This window comes from Terrapene carolina, unplaced genomic scaffold (genome assembly GCF_002925995.2).
Source record: "Terrapene carolina triunguis isolate 2854851 unplaced genomic scaffold, T_m_triunguis-2.0 Scaffold211, whole genome shotgun sequence".
Taxonomy (NCBI): domain Eukaryota; kingdom Metazoa; phylum Chordata; order Testudines; family Emydidae; genus Terrapene; species Terrapene triunguis.
In genome coordinates this window covers 37,630,529-37,651,459 of record NW_020664562.1, presented here as the reverse complement: position 1 = coordinate 37,651,459, position 20,931 = coordinate 37,630,529, and the positions used below count along the sequence as shown (strand labels likewise).

General features: G+C 39.8%; 1 protein-coding gene across 2 annotated transcripts in view; it reads left to right on the top strand.

The window, feature by feature from the left end:
* Positions 1-20,931, top strand: part of LOC112115931 (cAMP-specific 3',5'-cyclic phosphodiesterase 4B) — a 395,215-nt gene that overhangs the window by 113,859 nt on the left and 260,425 nt on the right. The window lies entirely within an intron of this gene.

Genomic DNA, 20,931 nt, shown 5'->3' with positions numbered 1-20,931 from the left:
TGCCTATGGGCCAATACATTGTCTCCACCTCCCACTGATGGTCTACTGCCCCCATTGTCAAAGTTGTGTGAAGCCTTGGATGACCAGGAAGCATCACTTCCCAAAAATGACTTCTTTCACCTCCCACTTGCTAGGAAATTTGGCTCTTCTACCCAGGTGAGGACTGAGGACATGGCCATGCGTTAGTCATATCCAGTATGGATTATTGTAACTGCTTGCATATGGACCTGAATGTGAAGACAATACACAGGCTCCACCTGGTACAGAAGCCTTCTACATGGCTTAAGCTGCTGTGAGAACAGCAAGCCAGTCAACTTCCGCTGACAGTAAAAGGCCATGGTCCTAATTTTCAAAGCAATGAATGGAGCAAGCCCCTGCATGAAAGACTGAATTTTGATCTGTGAATCATGACTCCTCCAGTGCCGATCACAAAGCACGTGAGAGTTGGAATCGAAGTATTTTTGGTCAAGGGGATCCATCTTTGGAACAATCTTCCAGATGAGATCAGGTGAATCCAGAGTCTGACTATTTGTAGAACCTCTTTCTTTGGGAAAGCCTATCCACCATAAGTGGAAGAAACACTCTTTATTTCCCCCTCAAAACCACCCCTCCATTTACAAGTAGAGTTTTAACCCTAAAAATGGAGAGGTGCCAGAGGCTCCATGAAATCTGCCAGGAACTTTGTGACTGGTTTCATGTGGTAGTCGTTCAGATACTACAGTGATGGGCTGGCGTATAAAACCCTAAGACTGATAGAAACTGTTGGTGTCCAGGGGATGTGAAAACCTTCAGGGCAGAGGGCCCTGGCTAGGCCCTCTCCTTGTTGCTGGGGTGTCCCTGCTGCTCCCACAATCTTCCGCCAGTGACTAGTGGTTCTACTTTGCTTCCACCAGCAATGTGGAGCAGATTGTGTGCAGAACACCTATCTTTCCCTTCTAGTACTCTAAAAGGCACAGCGTGGCTATCACTTTTCTGAATGTTTAGCATTTGTTATTCCAGGTCTAGATAACTAAAATGTAGTGGATTTTACTCATCTTGGCATGTACCGTTCTGTGGTATTCCCTCTACCCAAAACATCTAATGGCACCACTATCAGAGGATGCACTAACTGCAGCTGTCAGGGGAACAGAAACAGAAGCATTACCCACCATTGTGAATAGACTGAGCTAGCACAGTGCTTTCATAGTGTGTGTGTCATAAAATCAAGCTGTTCTTATACACTACAGATGGAGGCAGCCTCTTTGTTGCTGAATACCATATTCGTTATCAGGTATTTAAGATTTAAACAGTTTTCATAAACGGCTGAATAATTGGGAATCCCTTGGCCCATATTTGAATTTCATACTCAAGTACATGATCTGCCAAGACCTTCCTACACACTGATATGTGGGTGATTATTCAAAGAGATTTCCAACTCATGAGCTTTACTGTATCTCATCACAAAATAGATACATTGGGGGTGAGAAGTCCTGTCTTTATATGTACAGAAAAACAGATAAGCTTTAACAGTCTATGTGAAGGGAACTAATAAGGCTGTATTTTCATAGGTATGCAGGGACTCGTATACATTCTTTAGCTATTCATTCCTACAGGATCTATGTTCTATTGGCCTAAATTTTCAGAAGTGCTAGTGTCATGGTTACAGGGCTAGCCTATCCTCCCTCTTATCTCCGAGTACATCCCTACAGCATCAGGTGTTTATTGGGTAAAAGCATAGCAGGGTGCATCACATTGGACCAGGTTAAGGTTACCAGACACCGAGATCCAAACTGGATCTTTTTCCTGTTGATCTCTACTGGGACAAAATGCGTTGTGGATACCCCCTTTGCATCTGTAATCACCACTTTAATCTGCCGCCCTGGTGGGGCAGTGTCCTGATGCCCCTCTGGCCGGACTGCCAGTATAGCCTGCAGTGGTGCGTTGCCAGCCTCCTGTTGCATGGACCCTGGACAGTTTGACCACTTGCGCCCGGTCCCCTTAAAACACCTCTGTTCATTGGATTCTCTCTTGTTCCAATGGTTAACTACTCTCATTATTAAAAATGTACACCTTATTTCCAGTCTGAATTTGTCTAGCTTCAACTTCCAGCCAGTGGATCATGTTATACCTTTCTCGGCTACATTGAAGAGCCCATTATTAAATATTTGTTCCTCGTGTAGCTATTTATAGACTGCAATCAAGTCACCCCTTAACTTTCTCTTTGTTAAGCTAAGTAGCTTGAGCTGTTTGACTCACTGAAGGTGCTGAATGCTGCTGAATGGTAGGCAGTAATATGTCATTTCTTTTTGCTTTAAAAGACAAAAATAACGAGTGATGGACAATGTCCTTCCAAAAAGGAAGCCACTCAATATATATTTACAAGACAGAGATAACACGCGCATGTGTGTGGATAAGAATAGTTTGAAAATCAGATATATTGTATAAATACATATAATCCTTTTGTTTGACATGAGAAGGGGAAGTAGAAAGAAGGAAAGGACAAGATGGTAAGTGAATGAATATTGAAAAGTTGAATAATTGAATGTGCGGCATCGGAGTATTAAACCACCCCACCTACTGTGAACAGTTTGATACCTCAAAATGTCTTCTATTCCCCACAGCTTCATACAAATAGACCTTCCCAAAATCTTTAGGAAGACCTTAGCCCTCCCCCATATGCAAAGTATAAAACAAAACTTGCATTACACTGATAATCATGAAAACTACCCTCATAAGGAGAGGCAGTTTAGGTCTAAGTGCCATGTTATCGCACTATTACAGTGTATCCAAGAAAGTGACCCATTGTACTTTTTCTGTACTTCACAATAAATTGAGGTTACAGAATGCTGGATGTGGCACTATGTAGCTATTATCATTTGACATATAATTTGATTCCGTTTTTCCTTTGTAATGAAATGCTATCGGTGCATTTTCACTAAATCGGTTACTGGAATATATGTAAAATAACATATATTTTTATTTTCTATCTTTCAATAAAGTACGTATAAATCTAGTTTGGTGTCTAGAAACTATTAAAAAGTTTCTATGAGGATAGTGGGGGATTTTGGTTATAAGCTTTACGGCTGATTCTGTTTTTACTTTGGTCAAACTCTGAGGTCATTACTCAAACTGGAAAGCAAGGACTGAATAAAAATGGTGTAAGAATTTCAGTATTTTGCCTTCCAGAACAGAACTATCTACAGTAGTATGTTTTATTACTATTTAAGTGTATTTGTATTGTTTAGGCTTCACATAATATTAATTATTAACAATATTCCACAATGTCTATGTAAGAATCATTTGTAGTACTTTGACTCAAAAAGGCCTCCAGGTGAGTTTGTGAAATGGATTTGTATTTTATGGTTGGATAAGATAACTTAGAATGTATTCAAAGGGTTTACATTAATTCATGGTAAGACACAAAGTGCAGCTTGGAAACATGATGAATTAAGGTCCTGGCTCTATTTATCTCAGTAATAACAGATGTGAGAGAAATCACAAATGGGGAATCTGAAGTATGTAATTAGAAAAAAGAATCTGGGTTAGCACACTCTTTTTATTGGAATATTCTTAATCTAGCAATGCAGTTTTCCATTAAATTGCATAAACTAACATCCTCCCAGTAAATTGTCCAAAATATTATATTTTTATTATATTATAAAATATGTATGTTTAAACTAATTCTCCAATATTCCAGTCTGGATTACTGAATGGCAAAAAAGGTTTTCATCGCACTGCTTTCTTAGTGCTTGGATTAATATCTGCTTTAAAATTAACCAAAATGGCAGCTATGTAGACATATAATCCCAAACCGCTAATCTTTGTAAATGTGAATTATCTGGCACTGTGATCCATTGTTCATATGGGAAATAATGGTTTTTGCTGCAATTTCACTTCTGAACATGGCCCACGTTCCCATGCTAATACACTGATATTTGACTATCATCTGTATGTAAGTGGAGATTAATGGATAACACATACCTCCTTTTCTTCAACTGAGAGCAGCACTGTCTCCAAGCTGCCTGACTGCCTTTCTGAGAACGGCAGCTGGCTGAAGCTGTATTCACAGGCGCCGACTTTCTAAAGTGCTGGGGGGGTGCTCGACCCCTGGCTCTGCCCCAAGCCCCGCCCCCACTCCACTCCTTCCTCCCAAGTCCCCTGCCCCTGCTTCACCCCCTTCCCACCTCTTTCCACCTAGTTCCGCCCCCTCCCCTGAGCATGCTGCATCCTCACTCCTCCCCCTCTCCCCCAGAGCCTGCTGCATGCCAGCTGATTGTGGTGGGTGGGAAGCGTGGGGAGGGAGGGGGAGGTGCTGATACAGGGGCTGCCGGTGCGTGTTCAGCACCCACAATTTTTTCCCCGTGGATGCTCCAGCCCTGGAGCCCACGGAGTCGGCACCTATGGCTGTATTCACATAAGACCAAAGTATTGCTAATGTGAAGTGGGAAATACCTTGATGAACTCTTTTCATTGGTATCAGTCTCTTTTGTCAAAGTCTTCATTTTGTCAAATAGGGCCTCTTGGTCTCTGTATTGTATTTGGATGCACAAGTAGCTACAGCAACAACAAAAAATCTGCAATTGGCCAGAAGATTGCAACCATTCATTCCTGTTGAATGCAGACCTTGTTATAGTAGTACAGAACTCAATGAAGAATTAAAAAAGGATAATATAAAGAATGCCAATCACCATGGGTTTTTTTAAAACAGTTTCTGGCAGACTAACTTGATGTACGTTTTTGATGAGATTTGGTTTGGTTGATAAAGTTGGGTTGACAAAGATAATAGTGTTAATGTAGTATACTTTCACTTCATTAGAGGATTTGACTTGATACCACAGAACATTCTGAAGAAACTAGAACATTACAAGACACACATTAAATGGATTATAAAATGGTCAACTGACTGGTCTGAAAATGTATTTGTAAACAGAATCCTCGGTGAGTGAATGGGTTAGTAGTGGGGGTCCTGCAGGGGTCAGTTCTTGGGCCTACATGGCTATTTAAAATCATCACTGATAGAGTTTGCAGGTGACACAGAGCGATCTGCATCTCTGGGTAACCTGGTTGAAAGTAAACAATGTATATTAATATGGACAAAGCTAAATCAAATCAAAATGTTGTGGACAGGAGGGGGAACTCTTTTCTGGGAAACAGTGATTCTGAAAGACTTTGGTCATGGTGGATAATTAGCTGACCACGAGCTCCTAGTGTGACGCCACTGACACTGATGTGATCCTTGTATGCATAACCTGGAGAATATCAAATAGAAGTAAATAAGTTATATTACCTTTGTACTTGGCACGGTTCTGACCATTACTGTTGTGACCACTATATTGTGTCCAGTTCTGCTGTCCTTAATTCAAGAAAGAGGCTGATAAATTGGAGAGGGTTCAGAGAAGAGCCACGAGAGTGATTAAAGGATTAGAAAACGTGCCATATAGTCATAGGCTCAAGGAGCTCAGTGTATGTAGCGTAACAAAAAGAAGGTGACTTGATCACAGTCTATAAGTATCTACCTGGGGAATAAAGTTTGATAATGGGTTCTTCAGTCTAGCAGACAAAAGTATAACAAGAACAATGGCTGGAAGTTGAAACTAGACAAATTCAGATGCAAATAAGGTGTACATTTTCAGCAGTTAAGGAAATTAACCACGGGAACAATTTACCACGGGTTGTGGTGGATTCTCAGTCACTCACAATTGTTAATCAACATTAGATTTTTTTTCTCAAAGATATGCTCTAGTTCAAACAGTAATTAATTCAGATAAGCCCTCACCTGTGTTGTACAGGAGGTCAGACTAGATGATTACAGTAGTCCCTTCAGGCCTTAAATCTAAGATCCACACATTTGTAACATCTAGGATAGATTATTGCAATTCTTTTCATCTAGAAAGGAAACCCCATGTCCCTATACAAAGCCTCTGCTTGTTTAGAATACAGTGGATTGGCTGCTCCCCAACACAGATCACGGGAAACTTATCACTCCAATACACCATACTCTGGATTGGCTCTCCATTGAATAGAGATTCCAGCTCAAGGCTACTGTTCAGATGGAATTGGGGCTGGGTACCTGAGAAACCCTCTCTCCCTTTGTGACCAGGGTCTCCCATGACCACTGCATTCCACTAGAATGTTACTTTCAACCAGTAGTGGGAAGGTTGTGGCCTTCGAAAAGAGAATCTCCCAGGAGGCAGCCCAAGAATGTGGGATGCTCTGCCCGAAGAAATGAGAATTACTACTAACCTTGCAGTATTCAGAGTCAAATGTAAGACCTAGCTCCTCTCTCAGGCTCTCACAATAGTACTCTCATTCTCAGAGACTAATCTATTTAAATGGGCCATCCTGATCATTACAAAGGTTTTTTTTCTCCTGCTGATAATAGCCCACCTTCATTGATTAGTCTCATTAGAGTTGTATGGCAACACCCATTTTTTCATGTTCTCTGTGTATATATATATATCTTCCTACTGTATTTTCCACTGCATGCATCCGATGAAGTGGGTTTTAGCCCACGAAAGCTTATGCCCATATAAATGTGTTAGTCTCTAAGGTGCCAAAAGTACTCCTCGTTCTTTTTTTTTAAAATAACAACGTTTTAAAGCTTATTTGATGTTTTATGCATGACAACATAGGGAGCTTAAGTAAAACCTAGATACATTTTTACAAAATATATCATAACCCATTTAAACTTCAATAGGTTAAATGATGTAGTAAACAAATCATGTGGGCCAAGATTTTGAAAAGCAGGAACCTAGTGCTAGGCTCCTAAATCCATATTTAGGTGCCTAAGAGTGACGACTTTCAAAAATATTAACTACTCAACAGCTCCCATTGAAGTAAATAGGAATTAGGGCACTTAGCACTTTTTTTCTATAGCACTTGTGGCAACAATAAGAAATTGCTGGAATAGTATATTTAATAGTTGAAGAAGAATATTTAAAAATTTTAAATTAAACATGTTCCTATAAGAAAAATAATGGTTAATTCCAAATTTATCTTGATAAGTAAATGTATAGAACAAGTACCTTGTGAAGGCAAAAGAAAAGTATATGTCAATTCTTTCAGTGCAAGAAAAGCATTTTCTATAGAATAAATACCACAGTTTTGTTCATTCTGATGTACTGTGAAGGAAACTGATTTCCTGGTGAATGAATAATTGTGCATCATAAATGAGTGGCAGAAGTAATTGTCAAATCCAAATGTGTCCTTTTGTAAGCTGGATGGTTTTGGCTAGTAGTGATACAAACTTGAAATGGCATTGCCTGAGGCAAATAATATACTGTATAATTTATTTTGATTTTGAAAAGATAACAAGTTGCGTTATACTATTGGTTTCAGTAATGTTATCAGTTTAAGAAACTAGAAGATAAGAAACAGAAACCCAAGTTATTAAACCTATGTGCTAATATAGTATACCTTCAAGTCAACGTTTTGTAATGACCTGCAGGAACCGTATGGAAAACCTTGAAAAACATTATATTTACTTTTAATTTATATTTTAATATTCCTAAAATTTAATATTTTTGTTAGATTTACAAATGTTGTGGATTTTTGGTTCAGTAGCTAATTTCAGCATTTGATTCAGTTTCTAGTGCATAATTCAGATTGGCTAATTCATGAGCACTGTGGCATAGCCCGAAAGCGGGCTGAAGGACCTTAAAGAGTTACGATAAACACCAAAGGCTAAATACACATAGGTTAGCTATGCAACAACTAAAGAGGGAGGGGCTATGATAAGAGTAAATTTGAGAAAGATGTTTATAAATTGGATGAGGTTCAGAGGAGAGCCACGAGAATGAATAAAGGATTAGAAATCATGCCTTACAGTGACAGACTCGAGGAGCTCAATCTATGTAGCATAACTAAGGGTACGTCTACACTTACTTCCTGGTTCGGCGGCAGGCAATCGATCTTCTGGGATCGATCCCGGAAGTGCTCGCCGTCGACGCCGGTACTCCAGCTCGGCGAGAGGAGTACGCGGCATCGACGGGGGAGCCTGCCTGCCGCATCTGGACCCGCGGTAAGTTCGGACTAAGGTACTTCGAATTCAGCTACGTTATTAACGTAGCTGAATTTGCATACCTTAGTCTGAAGTGGGGGGTTAGTGTGGACCAGGCCTAAGAGAAGGTGAAGGGGTGACTTGATTACAGTCTATAAGTACCTTCATGGGGAACAAATATTTGATAATGGGATCTTTAATCTAGCAGAGAAAGGTATAACTCTATCCAATGGCTGGAAGTTGAAGACAGACAAATGTTTAACAACGAAGCTAATTAACCATTGGGACAGTTTACCAAAGGTCATGGGGGATTCTCCATCATTGGCAATTTTAAATCAAGATTGGCTGGTTTTTTTTAGGAACCATTTTGAAAAAGTTCACTGTCCTGTGTTGTACAGGAGGTCAAAGTAGAGCCCAAAGTCTATTTCGCAGAGTGAGGAGGTAGACCAACACCAAGGAAGGGAGCTGAGCCACCATTGGTCCCTTCTGGCCTTGGCATCGGTGAATCTAAGGTAACCCAGCCCTGAGGCAAGGCATAACCCTTCTCCCTGTTAACTGCTGGCTGGAGAAGCTTATCCTCTCTCACATCGGGGGTATGAGTCCTGAGTTATGTATCTTGGCACCACCACCCAAGGGACTCATCTTAGAGCCTGGAACACCCGGGGTACTGTCCCTTGGAAAAATGTTCACTACCAAATAATATACTAGGAGTGTAGTCCAATACACAAGGAATACAATAATTATTACAGTCCCCAAAAGTAGCAATACAGCAGGGGGAACTTTATTAGGTACAGGTAACAAAGGATAATAAAATAGCAACAATACCTTAAACCAGGGGTGAGAGTAATTTAAAGGACTTACTGGTATGCCGGAGTCCTGAGGGGGGCATGGCCTCAATGGGAAGAGGCGGGGCCTTTCAAGATTTAAAGGCCCTAGGGCTCCGGCTGTGGCTGGGAGCCCCAGGGCCTTTAAATCACCTCGGAGCTACCAGCTGCAGAGGTGGCTGGAGGCCCCAGGGCTCAGGGGCGAATTAAAGGGCCCGGGGCTCCGGCCGCTGCGGAGCTCCGGGCCCTTTAAATCACCGCGGGAGCCCTGCCGTCACAACCCCTGGAGCGACAGGGCTCGGTCTAGGGCTGGGATAGCGGCGGCAGGGCTCCGGAGGTGATTTAAAGGGCTCGGGGCTCCCTGTAGGGGCCGGAGCTCCGGGACCTTTAAATTTCTACCCGAGCCCGGCTGCTGGAGCTCCGGTGGTGATTTAAAGGGCCTGGGGCTCCCCGCAGTGGCTGGAGCCCTGGGCCCTTTAAATCACTGCTGGAGAAGCCAGTCCAGTCTGGCACGGCATACCAGCTCTTGCCGGCATGGCGTACCAGACCGTACCGGCTTACTTTCACCTCTGCCTTAAGCCCTCTGCCTCACAGCATTTACAACAGGCCCAAGCCACACAGCTTCCTCCCAGCACGTGCCTAGGCAGATAGTGAGTTGAAACTCAGTTTTTTACTGAGTGATGCAGCACTGTAATCATTGGCTGTTGTAAAACTCACAAGTATAATCAACAGACATGGGATTTCTCTGGCTATGATACAAATCTCTCTGCTTCATTCCTACAACAGCCAAAACCAAAAGTAAAACAAAATCCTTTTCTCTGAGTTCTAGCTTACGTTTGGTGCTGTAGTAGCTATTTCTATCTCTGCCCTGGACTCTAGGCAATCTGGGAAACTTAGTCCTGAGCCGCTGTAGCTGTTTCCGCTGTAGGGCAAGGGTGAGTCCCCTAGAGGCTTAGAGTAGTATGTCAGGAACAACCAACTCCAGAGGGGGCTACCCTAGGAAAGAGTCTATAAATATATTCTGAGAGTGTCAACTCCCACTTGGAAAAGGGACTAATTTAGCATGATCTGACTGATATCCCAACAGAAGTGGGAGAAGCCTCTTTGCCTGGCACATTCATAATTAGACTGTACAAAACGCTAGTAAGTGTACACAAGAAAACCCTGTTGCACCAACATGGAGATGGACAATGAGATCTTCATTTCTAGATTCTATAATTCTGTGAACTAGCTTTGCTGCACTTATCTGATATATTTACAATGTTATATGTTTGCATGCCACTTCACAGAAATGGGGGGGGGGTGAGCCTTTCTTTCCCTGATAATCTTGCAACCTAAATTTACAGAACTAATAAAAATGATGACCACAGATAATGAAGAGAAAGAGATGGGAGGGCGAAGGTTACCAATGAATAAGGTGGGGAAACAAATGTGTCTGAACCTTGAAAGAACAGATTTTTACATTTGTGAGTTAGGTGAGATGAAATAGACTGCAGTAGAGCAGAGGTCAGATGTTGGAACTGATTGAGATAAATGGGTTTTTAAGGATCTCTCTTATAATTTCTGCTCATGTGAAAATCTTCTCATATCGCTGAGCATCTTTACAGACAGTGGAGCAGTATGGCATCCCCATTCGTTCCTATCCATGACTTGTTCCTCCATTAAGCCCAGCCTGGTCATGTCCCTGTGTACGATGATCCTCCATCTAGTCGGTGGTCAGCCTCTAGGTCTGACTGACCTTGGTTGTGTTTGCATTATTTTCTTTGGTATCCTATCATCTGTTTGTCTTCTACAGTATCCCTCCATCATAATCTTTTCAATTGCAGCCAAACGCATATCCTAATTTCTCATCCTACTCTCCTTTTTCATTTGTCTTAAAAGCATTCCACTTTTCATCTACCATCTTCTGAAAAACTCTCATCTATACTTCCTCCAGCCTTTGATGTCTGTTTCATTTAGTGCATTGGCTTCCAGGCCATAGAGCAATACTTTTAGTACACTGTTTTGAAAAATTTTCACTTTGGTACCACACGTAATGTTTTTATCAATCCATATCTATTTTTAACTTCATCCTTGATGGAACCATCAGCAAGGATCAGTTTTCCTACATACACGTAAGATTTTAATTGTTCTACAACTTCAACCCTGTTGCATTTCAAAATTTTATCTATTGTTGCTTTTCCAAGATGCAACCACTTTATCGTCTTAGCATCTACTGTCAAGTCGACTACACCAATTTCCCAGGTAGCGAAGAGTATCGTAAATAATTCAGATGTGTCTACCACATTGTCATCTGCATAAAGTTAAAGAGCTTAACTGTAGATCGTCAGTGTCGCACCCTCCAACTCATCTACTAGCATCCTATTTAAGAACACGACTGAAAAGCAAGGGTGATTACATGCCCTCTTGTCCTATAGCAGACTTTGACTTGAACCAATTGCCTGTTTTCCCACCAATTCTTATGGCCATACAAGAGTCTTTGTACCTAACTTTTATGCTTCAGGAACAGACAGTATAACAGATGAGCTGCTAAAAGTGCCATCAAAGCATTAGGAAAAATATATAAGAAGGTATGGGAGCAAGAAGAGGTACTGGATGACTGTTGTACCAGTTCTGAAGAAAGGAGATTCTTCCGATCCAAATAATTATAAGATATAAGCTTATTATCTGTAATGGGGGAAAATCATGATGAAAATATTTGTCAGCAGATTAAAGCCAGTTTTAGAGGAAATAGTAGATCAAAAACAGTCTGGCTTCAGACCAGGCTGAAGATGCATTGAACATATATTCACGCTTCAATAGCTGACGGGGAAAAAAACAAGAATGGTGATTAAAGATGTTTATTTGATTCAGTTTGGAGGGAAAGCATAATAGAATGTAGTAAACTCATATGGAGTTCCAGATAAGATAACTACAATTATGAAAATATTGCCTAGCAATTAATCTGCTTGCTTTGCCTACTCCTCACATAAGGGCTTGATCTTGTAAGATGCTGAGCAATTTTTAGGAGATGTTTAGCACTCTCAACTCCCACCAACTTCAAAATATAATCCTTAATTTAGGACACAATATTTTCTAGGGCAGATAAATGTAGTGGTACTTTTTCCTACGTCTTTTGAGGGCTTTTAGTCTTGTTATACCTCTACAGAATGCAGGTACTAGGGTTTTTGAAACATAAGTAATTAAAAGCTTTCTAAAGATGTAGTGGTTAGACCTTAACTCTTTTGGGGAAAATTATTGGTATTACTATGAAAGTGGCGGGGGTGGGGTAGAGATTTCATTTTTCCAGTTAATGTTAAGGCCACATCAAACATTAGTTAAGTTGAGCAATGCACTTTTTTTAGCATGAGATAAAAATATTATCCACTAGTCAACTTTTGTTTAGCTGACAAATGCTTTTGAAGTGTTGGATCATAGTGTTCTTATCAGAGATTGGCTGACTTGGCAGTGCAGAGATTGAAAACATACAGTATTTCTGTGCTGGTGTATTTTAATGTGAACATATTAAAATAAATGCCTTTCTAATATTAGATGTGGCATATCTTTATACTGGGTCTGCTGTTCAACTTTTCAGAAACGATCTATGCCATGTTTAAGAGTCAAATATTCATTTTACAAAGATTTATCCAGTAGCTCAAAATAGTATATTATTCTTAGTCTTTCCCAGTGGAAATTTTCCAAATTAACTTTTGGTTTAAAGCAACGGGCTCTAAGTTAAAATAATGAGCATATTCCAAATGATAGTAAATAAACACAAACTTTTTATCCTCCTTTCAACATAAACCAGTTTTAAACAATTATTTTAAAACACACACACACACACACACACACACACACACACACACACACACACACACACACACACACACAGATAATGTATAAACTGATACTCTACATATGGCATCATGGCACTATGATGGGAAATTCTGCAGATTCCAACATGTCAATAGACATGTCTACTGGAAGGGAGAATGGAGCAGAAAAATTGCTCCATTTTAGCTTGGTCAATGGAACTAGGAATGTCCAACAAACTCTGATAGCTTGAGGTTGCAATGAGGTTGACTACTCTGCAGACAACTTTTTTTTCAGACATCTGTTTCAAATAATTTTATGCAGTTGTGTGGTACTACAACTGTGTTTTTGTGGTACAATTCTCTTCCATCATATGTGTTTCTGTGATGGTATAGATACATATTTTGTGATAATCTGGTCTTTCATATTGTCTGTTGAATTTGTTAGGGTCTAGAAACCTGAAAACTGTAATTCTGAGGATAAGTAAGAAACATTGACCTTTGCGATCTGGCTCAGTTGAGATGAATTTGATCTAGTGTATATTCCTCTAATGAAAAGGAAATTGTTGTGATATCCTTTGTTCCAGTATTTCCTGTGTAGAAGAATTTACCAGAAAGGGCCAATAAATTAAAAATAAAAATGCTACTGACTATACTTTATTACATTTTGTTAATGTTGAATTAATTGCTGACAGTGATTATACAGTTACATCAGGATTGTACCATCATTTAAGTCAAGCCATTGTTACATTACTTTGCATACTCAGGAGATCCTTCCAAATTCCATAAAGGTTACTACTGTTAATCATTTCAAGAAGACAATAAGATATGCTAGTAATGGCTCAGCTGAAAAGAATAACCAAGGTTAAGAGCTTATTAGTGCTTAATGAGTATAGTCATCAGATAACAGAGAGCACATTGAAGGGAAGCTTGTGCTGCACAATTAAAATGAAAGACTTGGCTAAGAGAATGTTTGGGTTTTTAAGCTATTTTTTCAGTTTTAATTAATGTTCTCAAGAAGTTAGACTGCATTTACTGTTCTGCTAAACCTGTTGTGGGATATTGTTTGTTTTTTAGTGTTTGCTTAGAGCCAAAATGTCAAAATTAATGATGACTTTGGGGTACCTCAAACTTTGTCTGATTTGAGACATGTTGCATCTGATTTGGAGAAGTGCTTTGCATGTGCAGCTCCCCTTGACTTCAGTTTGAGTTACTGGTGCTCCAGATTTCTGAGACTCGGGCCATCTCAAGTTTGGCACTCCAAATCAGTTACCATTTGTGAAAATTTTGACCTTAATAGACTATGTCATCAGCTATATTTATAATTTTACCAGTGCAGTATGGGATGAAATTCATCTTGGCAATACTTTATCTAAAGGAGAGAAAGCTAATGAGGATAAAAAAGAAGCCATTAGTATATCAATTTATAATTAGTAGGAATCTACCCAACATTCCATAACAACCTTTCCTACGCAAAGATTATTGCGCGATGTTATATAGTATGAAACAGAGACTTTGTTGCAAAATTGCTAACATTTATTAATGCATTGGCAGGTCTCACAGCAACAAGATTTAATTTTTAGATTCAGTTATCATCAAGATTGATAAAGTTATGGTTGTTTATTTTGTAGCATTTTTATGCCTGAAGTCCCTTTAGAGTAATTGAAAAACAATGAATTTTTAGGTTAATCCACTGACCTTCTGTACAAGTAGAGAATAAATGATTACATACGATCTAATTAAATATTAAGCAAAAAGTTGCTTGTTTAGCCTATACCACTAAATACCACTATATGTGAGCCTATAAATCCTTACTCAAGCAAAGTTTCTTTGACTTCACTAGGTGTTTTGGCTGATAAAAGATGGTAGGATTTGGCTTACTAGTAGAGTATTTGCACACAATCACCTCTTTGCATCTGAGATAGTAACTGTATTTTGTGTGTGCGCGTTGGGCCTGTTTGTTGCACACTCGGTAACTTTCACGGTGTTTTGGAGGGATTTATTCAATGCAGTAGGTACACAGTATTTACAAGAGAACTTCCTCACAAGATCACAGATGTTAGATACGGAAGAACCCTATTCGCTCACCTAGTTCACTATCCTGCCAATGCAAGATTGTTCCCTGCAGTATAATTGTTAGTGCTGTGTCCTATCTGGTTTTAAATGTAACTGATGGAGCTTGCACCACTTGAGGGATTATACCAGTCTAGTAGAAGATTTCACTGTTGGGAAGCTTTTCCTAATATTTAGCCCAGGATTTCTCCACCCCCCCCCCCAATTTCATCCCATTATTCCTAGTTATGCAGTCTTTCCTCCAATACCATCCTAAAATGGGTTTTCTCCCCTGGTGTTTACACATTGAAATAACTGTTGACAGTTATATCTGTGTTACGCATCCTTGAACCATGTTATAGCTATCTCATTATTTTAATCTTTCTTGATAAATTAATCCCTCTGGGCCTGTAATCATTGCTGTTGATTTCCTTTGAAGTCCCTTCAGTTTGTGTACAGTACATAACTGTCAATGTATCAGAACTCACTTTGTCTTTCTAGATCTGGAATGTCTGTAGCATACTAATTTTTATTGATAAATAGGGGAATTTCTAATGCTGTAAACACATGGTCTCAAAGAATCTAATTTTGGATGAATATCCTACTGTTCTTGCATCTTTGAGCCTAATTCTTTTTCCTGTAGACAATTCATTTACTTAAAGCTTTAATCAGATGCAGCATCTGTTTTTCATTCCTGCTTTTACCAATTTTATAGCTTAGTTGAAATTGTTCAAGTGACTTGGCCATATGTCTGGGTCTCAGTATCACAGTCCTACTCAGGCAAATCATTGACTTCATAGTTCTCATCTTGTGTTTATTGCTTTTTTTGATGATTGTTCCTTCTAGAATATTTTTGGGCATCTCCTCGGATAGTCTTTGCCTTGCTGGCTGACTTGTTCAGGGTTTTTTTAAAAAACATTTTCTTATTCTTTTGAGATGATCCTTTTTTGAGTTGCTGGGGTTGAGCTGTAATGATTGGTTTGTCATGTTTGTACCTCCTGCTGCTATACTAGGATTTACTTTATATGCAGAAGGAAGTAATCTCTAGGTTATTGAGGTTGGGTCTTTTGAGGTTAGGCTAACAGTTTTTCTTGCTGAATATATTTATTACTTGTAAGGAAATTGCTGGTCGCTATATGTGGCATTGGGTATCTAGGTAGTGGTTCTACTTGGCCTTCCCTCTTGTCTTTTGATTTATAGCAGCAACAGTCATTCTGTGCAGGAGACAATCTAAGTAAACAAAGAATGTGTTATCCAGCTCAACCTTTTCCTCCTGATAACCTACCAGCTTTTCTCCTTGTAGTTCTAGGCTCCTGCCATGACATAGGTCATGCTTGTGTCAGCCTTTTGCTGTGAGAAGAAAGCATACCTAGGGCAATATGTACTGGATTTCATCCTAACGGAGGACATGTTTTACATGATACTCCCATTTTTGGTGTACATTATTCGGATTCTGAGAGTTTTAAATCTGCTCCTAACCTTGGGACATTACTTAATATCACTTTGTGTTACCCAGCCGTTTAATGCTTTCATGCTTCAATCGTTCAGTCCAGTGTTTCCCAAAGAGTGGTTGTTGTGGTTTCTACCTTTCTAGTATGGTGCATATTTTTGAGATAAAGGAATGGCAGCATTCATAGAATTCTCTGGTGAAAACACTGTAGTGTTGCAACATATTACATACCAAAATTGTCAACATCTGATTTGTGCTGGTTAGCTTTGGGTGGACACAAAAGTCAGCTGATACTATTTCTGTTCAGTGGTGGGATGAGAGTAACCCTTAAATCTTGTTTCCAATGTGAATGCTCTTGTTACAAGTTCTAAAATCAGTTTTCAGGAATATTTTTAAACATTTGCTTAAAACTGGTTGTTTCTGCACTCATTCCCGACAGCAAACTTATCTGGAGTATATGTGGTAAGCAAATACAAAAATGGGGTTAAAGATAATTTTTTTATTCAGAGCAAATATTTGAGGGGAAATTTGTGGCTTCAAAAAAAATTATCTGGGTTATATCAATTTGTTTAGCAGGAGGTAGTTTTCTAGAAGATTTTCAGCAATGTTCTAGTTTGTGAGGATCTCACACCAATATGTCTTGGGGACAGTCTTCTGAAATTGGTACAGATCCACACAATATTTTCATGATTTTAAAAATTAGACTATGTACAATATTCTATGGTATAATCTATGAGATAAATCTTATACTTTTTTTCAATTTTAAAATGTTTTCATTTGCCTAGCTGAAATAGAGAAGTAGACATGTTTGTTTTTGAATTGTGGAATCTGTTGAACAGCGTAAAATGTGAATGAAGAAGACTTACTTCTGCACTAGCATGTGCACTCAGATATATGTGCATGCATAGACTCATTCAGTTCTCCTCTACATCGGTTGGAGTGCATTCATATCAGACACACCTTTAAAAAGGAACATAATCTTCTGCCTATACTCTTCTAGCTATTCCCTGGGAACATATTGGGCAGTCATGGACAGAGGGATTCTGACCTCTGAGCATGGAGGATGATGAGGAGGAGATGAGTTAGGTAGGAAAGGACTCCTTCACAAATGTTTTCCATTAAACATGGCAGGGCACATGGTACCCTCCTCTATTATTTGCAGAGGGAGCAATGTGAGGCAGGCAGACAGACTTCAAAATTTGCATCCAGAGATGGCAAATGTCTCACCACTTTGTTAATGGTTTTGTGGGTTAAAGCAAGGGCAGCAGCTACTTTCCAAGGCATGCTCTCCTGTGTAACTAACATATTTAACAGAAGTAGAAATCTTCTTAATACATCAGCAGTAACTCCCTCTGTCCTGGGTCCCCGTGGAGGGGTGGTGGGTTCACCTTTCAAATTAGAACAGAAAGTGGAGAGTTTTGAGGTGGTTCTCAGATCCTATGGGAGTTTGTTCCAGATCCTTGAGCTGGCCTCTGAAAGATCTCTGTCTCCAGCACAAGATTAGCTTTGCCTGTGCGGTGAATGACTCAATTGTGCCTTAGGAGCAGAGTTGTAAAGCACAATCCTCATATCGAAGCTTTAGGCAATCTTTTAGGTAGGCTAGACACGTGCCATTGAGCACTTTAAGGACTAGGACAAAGACCTTGATTTCGACTTTGTTCTATGGGAAGCCAGTGCAGAGTGGAGGACAGGTTTTGTGTATTCACAATAGCCTGTACTGTTCAAGAGATGCGCAGCATGGCTACTGGGATGATTGCGCTGCCATCAGGGAAGGGAGCGAGAAATATAAAGGAGCAGGCCTTTTTTGTTGGGTTGGCTTCACCCTTGTGGGATTGTTCTCTTTATTTGAAGGCAACATGATTTACCACTTTTGTGGCCTGTCAGATCCATCCTTTTTAAAAGGAGAATTAGGCTGAAATTCTCCAAGTTTAAATATGTAGGGTTGGGGGGTTTTTTTGTTTTTTTTTCTGACTTTTTACCTGCCTGTGGGATTTGACCAAGGAATCAAAGTAATTGCACATGTAATTTCACTGTACACTGAAATAAAAATGGACTCAAATAGCAATGGCACCTTCCAAGCTTGCACTTTAAATTTACTGAAATGATGAAAATTACACTCTCTCTCAGAATGTATTAGTTATTTATCATAATACTTTTTCTTATAGTAGCTCTTTAAAAATGAGGCAGAGCAGGTACTTGAAACTGCATCATCCACTTCCCAGGTGAGGACCCTGACCACCAGGTTATTGGTGGGGCTTTGCTCTTGCTCAGACATTCCATCTTGGGCCTGTGAAACCTTTCCCAACAAAAGTTTCATTGAAACCAATACATTCCCTCAAAAGGATTCAGTTTCAACAAATCATCATTTTCTGTCAAAAAAATTCCCTAGCAGCTTGCATCAGACCTATACTTGACATTAGCAGATAGGCCTTTTGGTTTGGTTTGAATCCAAATGTAATTTAGGAAATAATTGTATAATATTCCACTACATATTTATATGCTACTTTTCCTTAACTACATAATTATGCCATAAATGTTTTTATACAATTTGCATTAAGTATTATTTAAATACTACCCACTATGCATGTGGGTCTTGGTTTATTAACTAAAATGTTGAGGTTTCGTGGGAAGCAAATGTATTTGGTGGGTTGGCCTACTGCCGAAATTTCATCAGAAAACAAAAAGGCACATATGGTGGAATATCTCTTTGGCACAACCACAGTTAGCATTCCCCACAAGCCACCTCCAAAAATTAAATAACTATACATTTCAGGGAATGCTGCAGGGAGTGTGAATGTAGTCTTTTGGAGACTTTCTGTGCTTGTTAGCCGTGCTTTTCAATTAAAAAAAATCTTTGTATCTACTGACTGACTGAGGCCATTTCTACTGACAATCAGGAAAAGCTGCTTATAAAATATTTGACCTTTGCATCTTACTGGTAGGCTAAGTATACCCTGTAAAGGTTGGGTCTTTAAGGCTTCACCTGGCGTGCAATAGGATTGCATTTATCAATCATCTGAGGAATAGCCTCTCTTCCTGTTAGAATGTTGGCAGGATTGCCTGAACACGCAGAGCAGAATCAGCCTCTAGTTTCACTGTAGGCTGGTTGGGTTGGGTAAAATTTAGGATTCTACTCAAATAAAGTGGACGTATGGAATGCCTGATCTTGTCTTCTCTGGCTTCTGAAGAAGGAGAAATATAATCATTGCATATGATATATATAAATTGCAGTGCTACTGAACAGGCAATCATAATAATATGTGTTCATTCTGAAGCATATTTACATGAGAAAATGATCTATAACGCAAATTGTAATTTATAATCAATAGGTATTTTCTTTTCAAGGTTAACTCATTAAATAAAAAATAGACTACTTTAAATAACTGATTTCATGGATATAATCTCCTCTAAGTTCTGTATATTGACATTAACATTTGCAGAATGCTTTTATTGAAAAGCCTGTATTTTTGTTGAAAAGCCTAGTTGCTTTAATATTGAACTATTGATATTAGTGCAACAGAATAGGTAGATGATCTTGCCTGCAGTGTTGGGAGCATATTGTTTCGTGCACTGTAATCTATTAAAGTAATTGTTTTCTTGCTCTGTGAAGTACATATACTCTATTTGTCTGGGAGAGCAATATTTCTGCTTGTAATCCCTGTGTCAAGGAAGCTGAGTATAACACTGGAGAGAACTGGGTAAGCAACTATGGAGGCTAACAAATTGCCTGTATTTTTCATAGATTCATAGTTTACAAGGCCAAAAGGGACAATTGTGATCATCTGGCCTGACCTCCTGTATCACACAGACTGTAGAACTTTCCCAAAATAATTCCAATCTTGATTTTAAAATCACCAGTGATGGAGAATCCACCATGACCTTTGGTAAATTGTTCAAATGGTTAATTACTCCCACTGTTAAAAATTTCTATCTTATTTCCAGTTTGAATTTGTTGAGCTTCATCTTTCAGCCCTTGGATAGTGTTACATCCTTTCCTTAACCTTCTCTTTGTTAAGCTAAATAGATTGAGCTCCTTGAATCTATCACTATACGGCATGTTTTTAAATTCTTTAATCATTCTTGTGATTCTTGTTCATTCTTTTATGAACCCTCTTCAATTTATGAACATCCTTCTTGAATTGTGGACACCAGAATTGGATGGAGTATTCCAGCAGCAGTTCCGCTAGTGTCAAATACGGAATTAAAACAACCTCTCTACTCCTACTCAGGATTCCCCTGTTTATGCATCCAAGGATCGCATTAGCCCTTTTGGCCACAGTGTTTCAGTAGGAGCTGATTATTCACCACGGCCATCCAATCTTTTCAGTCACTGCTTCTCTGGATAGAGTCCCCCATCCTGGAAGTATGGCTTACATTCTTTATTCCTAGATATATATATTTACATTTAGCTGTATTAAAATACATATTGTTTTCTTGTGCCCAGTTTACCAAGCAATCCCCACCTCTCCTTCTAAATGGAAAAGTACCAGATTTAAGATGGATTTCATTATCAGGTGACATGTCACTGTAAGATAGGGTTACCATATGTTGTGCCTCCAAATGGAGGACACTCCACGGGGCCCCGGCCCCGCCCCGGCCCCGCCCACGCCCCTGCCCCAACTCCGCCCACTCCCCAAAGTCTCCGCCCCCTCCCCTGCTTCCCGCGAACATTTAATTCGCGGGAAGCCTGAAGCAGGTAAGGGGGAGTGTGGGGGGAGGAGGCGCGGCCCAGGCTGGCCCCCCCGGCGGCTCCAGCCTGGGTCGGCTCGGCCCCCGGGGTGCCGGCCCCGGCCCGCCCAGCACTGCCGGCCCCCGGCGGCCCGGCGCACCCCCCGG